The following is a 9,530-nucleotide window of genomic DNA, read 5'->3' on the forward strand; positions in this document are numbered from 1 at the left end:
GGTTCCGCTGCACACCCGCGGCGCAGACCCGCCACGCGACTCTGACAGCGGCGCGGCCCGGGAGCGCAGGGACGGACCGACGGCGGCCACCAAAGAGGACGCGAGCACGGCGGCCCGCAGCCCTGTGCGGGAGGCGCGCGGGGCCGGCGGCGCGCAGAGGTGAGCGGCTGGGCTGCCAGGGGTCCTCTCTAGCGTTTCGGCTGCCCAGGAGGGTCTGGAGGTCGCGGGGCGCGGAGAGCGTGGCTGAGCATCCGCGGCGCCCGTGGGCGATGGCGGAGCGGTTGCTAGGAGGCGGGAGGTCCGCGCGCCCCGGGGAGCTGGCGGGGACAGGGACGCGCTCTGCTCTCTGGGCAGGAGGCGGGGGGTTGCGGTGGCTATTCAGGGGCTCCGTGCGTGCGGCAGCCATGCAACCGGAGGAGGCGGGCGGAGGGAGAGAGGGAGAGGAGGAGGGAGGGGAGAGCCAGAGGAGAGCTAGCCAGCGAGCGGGCGCCGCGCCTCCTGCCTGGCACCGCGGCCCGGAGCGAAGTGGCGCGCGGGGCTGGCAGGGAACTTCTGCCGGCGTGTGCGGCCTCGGGCTCCGCGGCGCCTCCGGGGCCCGGGCTGGGCGGGCCTCTGGACAGCCACAGGTGGTTCCTGCCAAAAGTTTTGCTGTGCTTCTGTGGGGAAGGCGGGAGAGCTTTTGGGGGAGTGATGGTTTAGTGGGACTTGAACACCCGCACCTCGCACCGGTCTTTTCTTAAAGAATAGAAATGGGGCTATCAAGAGGGGAGGGGACCCCACACCTCTCAACCGTGCAGCCCTGGCGCTCAGACGGGAATCCCAGATCCTTGCAAATCAGGAAGTTGAGGGAAATGGGCGCACATACACAATTCCTTCCAGCCGCCTGCCTGGGTACCTGTCACCCTGCCCGGCAGCTGGACATTTCTTCCTAGCGACACACACTTGACCCGCGAGCATCTTCATCCACAGTGTGCGAGTCTCTTGTTGGGTTGAAAGCGAATTGCTTCCCATTGCTGTGCCGCTTTGTTATTCTGGCTATTGAGCTGGTTTCCCCTGGGGGAAGGCCAGGAGAACCCCAAAGCAAAGCAGCCGCAGCAGTGCTTCTTACCTTTGAAATCTGCATAGCTGTGGAGACAGGTACTCAAGCCTCCCTATTCCTAGAATTGGGCTGGAGTTGAGGCCAGTGGCATGTTGTTGCAGAGCTAGGGCTGGAATTTCTGGGGCTTTTGGGACGGAGAGAAGAGTGGGGCTGGGAAGAGAACTCTTAAAAGAGGAGGCTAAGATGTATCCAGCTTTGAAAGAGAGAGAGAGAGGTTCTGAGATTTCCTGGGTTGGCCCAGTTCGGTATTGGCCAGGTTGACCATCTAGGGCAGCCAGGTAGAACCACCCGGGTAGGTCAGCCTTAGGCTGAAAGAAATCATTATATCCACAGTGGGTCTGATACCTGGGTGTTGCAAGTAGGTACAAAACCAGTGAGAGGTGGAAACACTCAGCCCTTCATTCTTTTTGATCCAACCCTCACTCAGTATTCTTTACTGCCCCCACAAAGCACAGGAGCAGAAAGGGGGCTCTTTTTCTTTAAAGATCACAAAATTTGGGGCTGAAAGAGACCCTAGGTATCGGGAGAACCCTTTCTACTAAGCAATCCCAGGTCTGAGGAGGGAAGTGAGTTACCACAGTGACAAGGGCTCAGGGAGACTAGAAATAGCATCAGCACCACAGGCCTGCCTGGAAAGAGTTCCCAGGACAAGGCGTTGTGGGTCTGATAGCAGAAATGCCACCCCTAGACCTTAAGCCCCTTATGAGCTTATTATCTGGTACTTTCTAAAGTCATACTTTGCAACAAACATAATGTTTTCTGTCCCCTGCCCTTGACCTACCAAAATCAGGATTGTTACTGCAAAGTCCTGTGTGACATGGTCCCAACTTTCCTGCTCCTTCACTGCCCTACCTCCCTCTGACTCTTTGGGTAACATAACATAATGTGGCTTGATTAGCCAAGATGAGGGTACAGCTTGTCTCACTGAAGCACCCACTTTCCGTAGGATGCCAAAACTATTTTCCTGGTAATTAGGTTTTACAGATATTTTTGAAAGAGAGCCCAATTTTGGATCAATTACACTTGGACACAAATGCTGTGCTGTTGTGGATACCAAATGAGAGAGATGAGCAATTATCTGGGGGTGTTGGAATAAATGTTGTTATGAGTATTTGACACAGCTATTAAGCATCAATGAATGGGTTCTCAGTAAATGTTTTTTACTCTGTATTTTATTGAGCAAACAAAGTGTCTTAATTAAAAAGAGATGCAAGTTGGCCACTTAGATCTTAGCCACTTTTTTCTTCCCAGTGTGCATGGTGTGTATGTGTGTGGGGGTGTAGAACCATAATGATTAAGAGAATTTTCTTCAAACCAAAATATTCCAGGGCAATGCTTAGCCTTCAGTGTGTAATATTACATATGGCTGGGCAGAACCTTATTAAGTCAGAATAAGACTGGGTGTGATGTGTCTATCTGTATTAGTCAGAAGTGACTTGTAAGAGGAACATTCTGTAAGTTTTCTTGTTCTCAAGGACATGCAGTATGAAGAACTCAAGGCCAATACAGTGCCACTAAGTATAATCCCTCAGCTTGCTTACACAGACAAGGATCAATGTCCCTATATCTGTGCTTGTAACTCCTTCAGAAGAAACTAAGATTTGGTATCCTAATGATAATAGTACATGATGTTTTGTCTCTGTCTTTCAGGTTCATTGCATGCTAATCTCATTAGCATCCCCAAGAGCTAGATAGAGGGAGAAACTGAGGCAGAGTGAGGGGAAAGTGGTTTTTCTCTAACTTCTGGTGCCTGCAGCTTGGGCTTCCTTCAGGTAACCTAGTAATGTTTCTGGTTCATTGTCCTTCTCAGTACAGAAGTGACAGGGGAAATTAGCAGTTACAGTTGAATGGAGGCCATATGTCAGGGTATTTTGCTCCCTGTCCCTGTTGAGGGTAGGCAGTTGTCCTCTGTCCTGTAACAGGCTGTGGGAACTTGGGTGCTGGGGGACCAGCTGGTTAAGGCTTGGGTGGGGGTGTGGAATCCATGCCTGTGTAGGATTGACGGCTATTTATAACCTCCCCTCCTCTCCTGGGAAGAAGCGGCTCATGGGTCTGGAACCATCTGTAACACTGACTTCTCCCCAGGATGACTGTGTCCCTCTGAAAAAAGCCGTGCCATCCCACCACAATGGAGTGAACCCTGATCTTTGTGGAAGGATCCCTTAGGGCTTCTTGGAACATTGCTGTCTTGGATATTTAGGCTACAAGGTCTCTGCAAAGTCAATGAGTGTACCTTTTCTTAGGCACTGCTCCTGGACACTCCGGAAATCTCCCAGGGCAGAATTGCTGAATGGTGTAGAGTTTCTGGATAATAATAATGATTTTTATGCAGGAGATTTTTGAAAGTGGCAGATTAGATGTAGCCCTCTCTGATTCCAAGCAGAGGCATCAATGTGTGGCAATGGAGGAGATCTGAGGCTTGTGCTCCTTCCCTAGCTTCCTCTCCCACACCCATCCCTGGAGGCCCCCTTGCTCACCCACTCTTCAAGCCAACCCAAAATCCTCCTTTGTCCTGAATCAATAGTACCTGCCAAGCTGCTGGTTACAACTTCATTCCTGAGACTGAGCAGATTTTCTGCCTGGCCGGTGGAGGGAGGAAGGGGGGTAGAGAAACCGCTCTGCTGTGTCTATAAGAACCATCTCATGGGCTCACAGCAGGCTTCACGTAGGGTAGAAGACTTATGTAGGAGACCCTGGATAGAGAGGAGAAGTGCTGTTGGGCAGCTGAGGCACGTACATAGTTGATGCCTTCCAGAGTGGGGCATGGGCGGCTCCTCTCTCTGCATACTCACAGTCCAGCTTGAGGCTGGACACAGAAAGGGTTTACTGAAGTGATGTCATGGGCTGGGCAGAGAGGAGAATGGTTAGATTGGCTTCTTCATTTCCACTACTGTGGCATGGAGAAGGGTATATTGAGAGGGCACGGACCTGGCCCCTGCATGTGGTTGAGAATGGGGAGGAGTGTCCCACCAGTGTAGTGAGATCTCTGGAGCCAAGTGGATTGAGTATTCACTACCATCAGGCATGCTGGTGGTAGTCCTCATCAATTCAGTAGCCTGGGATGAAGTCCTTCTTTGTTACCAGGCCAGCTTCACCCAGTAGTCAGGTAGTGAGGCTCCTACCCTAAGGCAGGCCTGGCCTTGTAGAGAGTGGTTTCTTGAAGAAGTTCCCTTGTCCTGGCTCACCATTCTTTTTGTCCAGAATGTTCTTCTTTGTGATCCTCCCTATCATTTGGGTCTCAGCTGAGGCATCCTGCTATAGTATATATTCTTTTTTTTTTTTTTCTGTCTTTTTGAGACAAGGTCTCCCTGTAGCCCCAGCTGACCTGAACTCACTATGTAGACCAGGCTGGCCTTGAACTCACAACGATCCACCTGGCTCTGCCTCCCATGTGCTGGGATTAAAGGTGTGCACCACCACGCCCAGCTAGTATATATTCTTTACTGTACCCAGTGCTACTGGGATGTGACCTTGGGTCTCCTCTATTGCTTGTCTTTCCCACCAGAGTGTTTGCTCTGGGAGGGCGAGGACCTTGTTTGCTCTGCTTGCCATTGTTTCTTCCACATCAGAGCTGTGCTGGCGCATGGCAGTGCCCAAGTAGATAATTGAGTGAATGTGCTGATTAGAGCTGTGTGGGGGAAGATGAGGTGACTAGGGGCTCTGAGTCTCTTCAGCCCAGAGGCAGAACAAAAGCTTGTCATATATATTCTGATGTAGGGCAGGAAACGAAAGTCATATTCAGTGGGCACAGCCTAGGAGGGCCATTGTCAAGGTTGGCTTGGGTGGAGGAGTCTATCATTGGTAGGACTGAAGTCCCCCTAGCTCACTTATTTCTCTCTCTCTCTCTCTCTCTCTCTCTCTCTCTCTCTCTCTCTCTCTCTCTCTCTCATCCTTGCTCTCATTCTTACTCTCTGGTGGATAAGAGTTCTAAGTATAATGCCACCCATGGAGAGACATGAGTTGTGTCTTTTTCATCAGTACCATTCATTGGCAGCATCCTCAGAACAGCTGTGGACAGCTGTCTGCCAGTGTGGAAGGTCCCTTTTCCAGGGCCAAGGGGTATACTTGGCCCCACAGGAGTAAGGAATTTCATTTGTGTTTCACACCCTGCTGACTTCCAAACCCCCACAGAAATGGTGCCTGTAAAAACAGATTCATGAGGAAATTTAAAAATGATTAGCATTTTGCTTACTGCTTATTTTCTGATTATAAAACAGTAAGAGTCATGATAGAAAATTTGGAAACTATGGAAAAGTACAAAATTAAAACAAACTGCTCTAGCATCCTAAATTCGTTGCAGTTTGTCCCAGTCTTTTTCTATATCTACAGATACACATATAGAGACAAAAGTACCCACATATAATACATGTGTGCATGACTTCCCCAAACTTCAAAAGCACATGCCATCTCTCACTAAACAGAAAGGCCGCTTTCTCCTGGGAACCTGGCACTTACATTCCCAGTGTGAGCCACTGATGCTGGAGGAGATGGAGGTTCACACGCTCTAAGAAGACTTCAGGTGGCTTTAGCTTCTCTATTTAGAATAAGGAAAGCTGTTTTCCTTCTTCAGCATCCCAGCACTGTGGAGGTGCTTAGAGATGGGCATCTCATGCTCCCTTCTACACCATCCTGCTAAGGAGAAGGGGTCCATGGTGTTGTTACGCATTCTAGAACATTTGGGAACATATTTGAAACAAATGTGTAGCATTCTTTCAAGTACTGCACCATACCTCATAAAAGAAAAATATTGGATTGGGTGTGGTGGCGCACACCTTTAATCTCAAAACTCAGGATGCAGAGGCACATGGATCTCTGTCTACATATCAAGTTCCAGGCTAGGTGGGGCTATAGGGAGACCCTGTCTCAAAACAAACAAATACAAAAATATACAAAAAAGAAAAAGTCAGTGCTCATTAATTAATCATTAAAAATAAGAGAGGCAGAAGGAACTCGAGAAATAAGAAACGTCGTTTCATCAGTATCTTAGGGCATCAATGTTGGGGGCTGTCCTTCACTCTTCCCAGAGCCTGGGATGATGCCTCCTTTACTACTGTGTTCCAAGGCATGGAAACATGGCTGGAATATATTTGCTAAATGAATAAAATACAAAATCCTTCCAGTGGGAGAAGAGACCCTAATAACATTCATAGAGATCAACACCTCCTTTCAGAGTGTGCTTGGCTAGGAGCTTAAAGAGATGGGAGGAAGAGGAGAGAGCAGCCACATGGGATGACTGACTTCCAAAACAGTAATCTGGCTTCATTTCACTGTTTGGAGGAGGTGAGGTTTTGGTGAAATCTTGTATAAGGGTCTAGAAGTAACGAACCCCCTGCAGATCAAAAGTAGGGAGATCCATGTAGGGGGAATGTCAGGGTACAGCCTTGCAGAGTGGAGATTGGGCATGGCAACAGACTCCACAGATTGGTACTTGCCAGAGCTCAGAACTGGTCTCAGCAGAGAGTGAGTTCTTGGGATTGCAAGACCTCACTCTTACTCTAGTTTCTCAGATGAGGAAACCGAGACTGAAAAGTTAAGGCATGCTGAGGAGCATAGCGTTTGGAGCTGACCAGCCTGGAATCCCACCCATGACTTTGCCACTTTCTTCTGGCATGTTGGGCATGCTATGTTACTTAACCCCTCTCAGCTCTGGTTTCTTTCACTGTGCAATGACAGTGACAGGATGGTCAGGAAAAGGAGGTAGGTTTTATATATACACACACACACAGAAACATACAGAAACACACATGCATACACACAAACAGCCACACACATGCACACACACACACTCACACACACATATACACACTCACACAGACACTCAGACATACACTCACACACTCACAGTCACACATACACTTATACACATACACACAGGCACACACACTCATACTCTCTCACAGTCACACATTCACACACATGCACACTTATACACACACACTCATACACAGTGCACACACATGGACACTCAGACACACATGCATACACTCATGTACACACACAAGTACACACTCTCACACACTCACTGACACACACACACACTGACACCCCCCCCACCCCGAGTTCTTAGAACAGTCTAACAAAGAACTAGGGACCCATGCATGGAAGCCACCATTACTCAGGCATTTTATAAACCTGTAACCCAAATCAGGAGGACGAGAAAAGACTGAGGATTGGCCAAGTGGATTGACTATTCACTACCACCAGGCATGCTGGTGGTAGTCCTCATCAATTCAGTAGCCTGGGATGAAGTCCTTCTTTGTTGCCAGGCCAGCTTCACCCAGTAGTCAGGTAGTGAGGCTCCTACCCTAAGGCAGGCCTTCCTCTTTGTTGTCTTCCTCCTTTTTCTTCCCAAGCTGCCACCTGTTTCAGGGGATAAAACCTAGTCTATAAGAATGATGACTGTTGGGGGCAACTGCTTACTTGTGGACAGAATTAACATCACTCAGGGGGTGCCAGCATCCTTCCCTACCTCCTCACCTCAAGTGGAGTACTCACTAAAGCCAGAAGCTTAATGTAGTTACTGCTGCTAGAAACAGTTGCTTCCTCATACACAGGATACCCACTGGTCCTCACAGTGAAGAATATCTGGATTTAGATTCAGGCACGGGCAGGCCAGTTTTACTGACCTAGGGTCGGGTGGGGAAGCAGAAGATGATCTGGAGCAGTGCAGCTTAATAGGAATTTACTATGAACCATCTGTATATACATTAAAAATTTCTGATAGCCATACCTTTAAAAGTAAAACAACAGGTAAAATGAATCTCAGTAATGTGCTTTATTTAACTCAATATAGCCAAAATATTGTCCCTTCAACATGGGACCCTAGTCCCATTTCAAGTGTCCAGTAACTCTCAGGCTGGTGGTTGTAATTCTGGATAGCATAGGAACCCAGCTTAGGAAGGCCAGTCCCGGGGAGGCAGGGGCTAAGGAAAGCAGGAAGGAATGCATCGCAGAAAAGCAGACTAGAAGGGAGGCAAAAGGTGGGAGACTTGACTTTTATACTGACCCAGTGGAGAGAGAGCATATGCTATCTGCCTAAAGGGGCTGTTCCACTTTCAAAGACCTCAGTTTCCCGATTCATACATGAGACTGGATTGTGTCTAAGAGCCATTCCTGCTCTGATATCCTTTAGTTCCTGAGACAGAGGCATGGGAAGCCAGTTTAGTCGCTGCAGGTTGTGGAGAAGATACGGGTGGGATGTGAGAGCAGGCTGGGCAGCAGAGGGGAATGTGGGGGCTCATTGCTCAAGCATGCTTTCAGAGTTCTGTCGGGCAGCTTATTCAGTAAGCTCTCTAAGAATGGACCGTGTCCAATGACAACCTGTTTAAAAGAGTGTGCTTAGATGAGCAAGGGTGTTGTTATTTTAGAACAGTGACATGTTTTCATTGTGTTGGAATTCTGAAGCTTCCTCCTGTCCCTTATCCCAGAGAGCTGTGCATGGTGGCCATAAGAGACAGGAGGGCCTGACAGGAAATATTAGCACAGAAAAGGAACTTTTTCAGCTCTGTCATAAATGGACACTGGGCCTGTCCAGAGAGGATGTGGGAGGAGGGAAGGACAGGGCAGCAGGTGTGATTGGAGGGAAGGGTATGATCCAGTTGTATTTTTGGCTCCTGAAGTCAGAGCACTGCTTTTCCTGCACTCTGGTGAGGGGGACTTGGGGTTTTGTCTCCTCACTACACCCTTCTAGAAGGGGAAGGAAGCACTTTCTCCTTTTAAGGTGTACCCTTTTCTTTTTAAATCCAGTTATCACCACATATGTGTCTACCTGAGGGATTCCCATCTCTCAGATAGAAAGGGGGCCTGAGAACTCTAGCAGCTGGTCCAAATGCAGAAACTGAGGCTCAGAGGGGTTGCTCCACTCTTGAAAACTACTCCAGCAGGCAACTGCAGATTGGGTGCTGGAACCCATGCAGCCTCCTCCCGCTCCCAAGCCTGGATTATGAAGTGTCTCTCCTCCATGGTTCACAGATGACTCAGCAGTCTACCTTGAACCATTTTATAATGAAGATTTCTCTTTTATGCTTTCATGAGCTATATTTGTATTGCTTTCCCCCACATTGCTTGCTTTGAATTTTTAATTTAATTTTTTTCCTGAATAGGTCAACACTTACATGGTTTAAAATTCAAAAGGTCCAAAGGGTATTTAAAGTGAAATATCTTTCTCTCAAAGCTATGTTCATCTCCTTACCCCAAGTAGCCGCTATAGTTTCTTCAGTTTAAAGCCATTTAGTGCATATACAAGAAAAAAATACACATGTATATACATAAATGAATTTCTAATGTTTTTTATCCAAATGGAAGCAAACCATACACAATGTATTTCATTTTCCATTCAATATGTCTTGGAGATATCTTTTTCAAAATTACATTTTAAAATTCTTTTTTTTTAAGACAAGGCCTCATTATGTAATACTGGCTACTTGGGGTA

The 9,530-nt window shown here is 48.1% G+C and overlaps 1 protein-coding gene across 2 annotated transcripts in view; it reads left to right on the forward strand.

Moving 5' to 3' along the window:
• The first annotated feature begins 34 nt into the window (after window positions 1–34).
• The window catches only part of Zbtb7c (zinc finger and BTB domain containing 7C), a 393,754-nt gene continuing 384,258 nt past the window's right edge, over window positions 35–9,530 (forward strand). Inside the window, exon 1 of one of the 2 annotated variants that reach the window (XM_029560101.1) lies at window positions 35–159. The gene's annotated coding sequence lies outside the window, so the exon portion shown is untranslated. The remainder of the gene's footprint in view (window positions 160–9,530) is intronic. The other variant, XM_029560102.1, reaches the window with a different exon arrangement.

The sequence above is a fragment of the Nannospalax galili genome, unplaced genomic scaffold (genome assembly GCF_000622305.1).
Source record: "Nannospalax galili isolate Female #2095 unplaced genomic scaffold, S.galili_v1.0 scaffold169, whole genome shotgun sequence".
Taxonomy (NCBI): Eukaryota; Metazoa; Chordata; class Mammalia; order Rodentia; family Spalacidae; genus Nannospalax; species Nannospalax galili.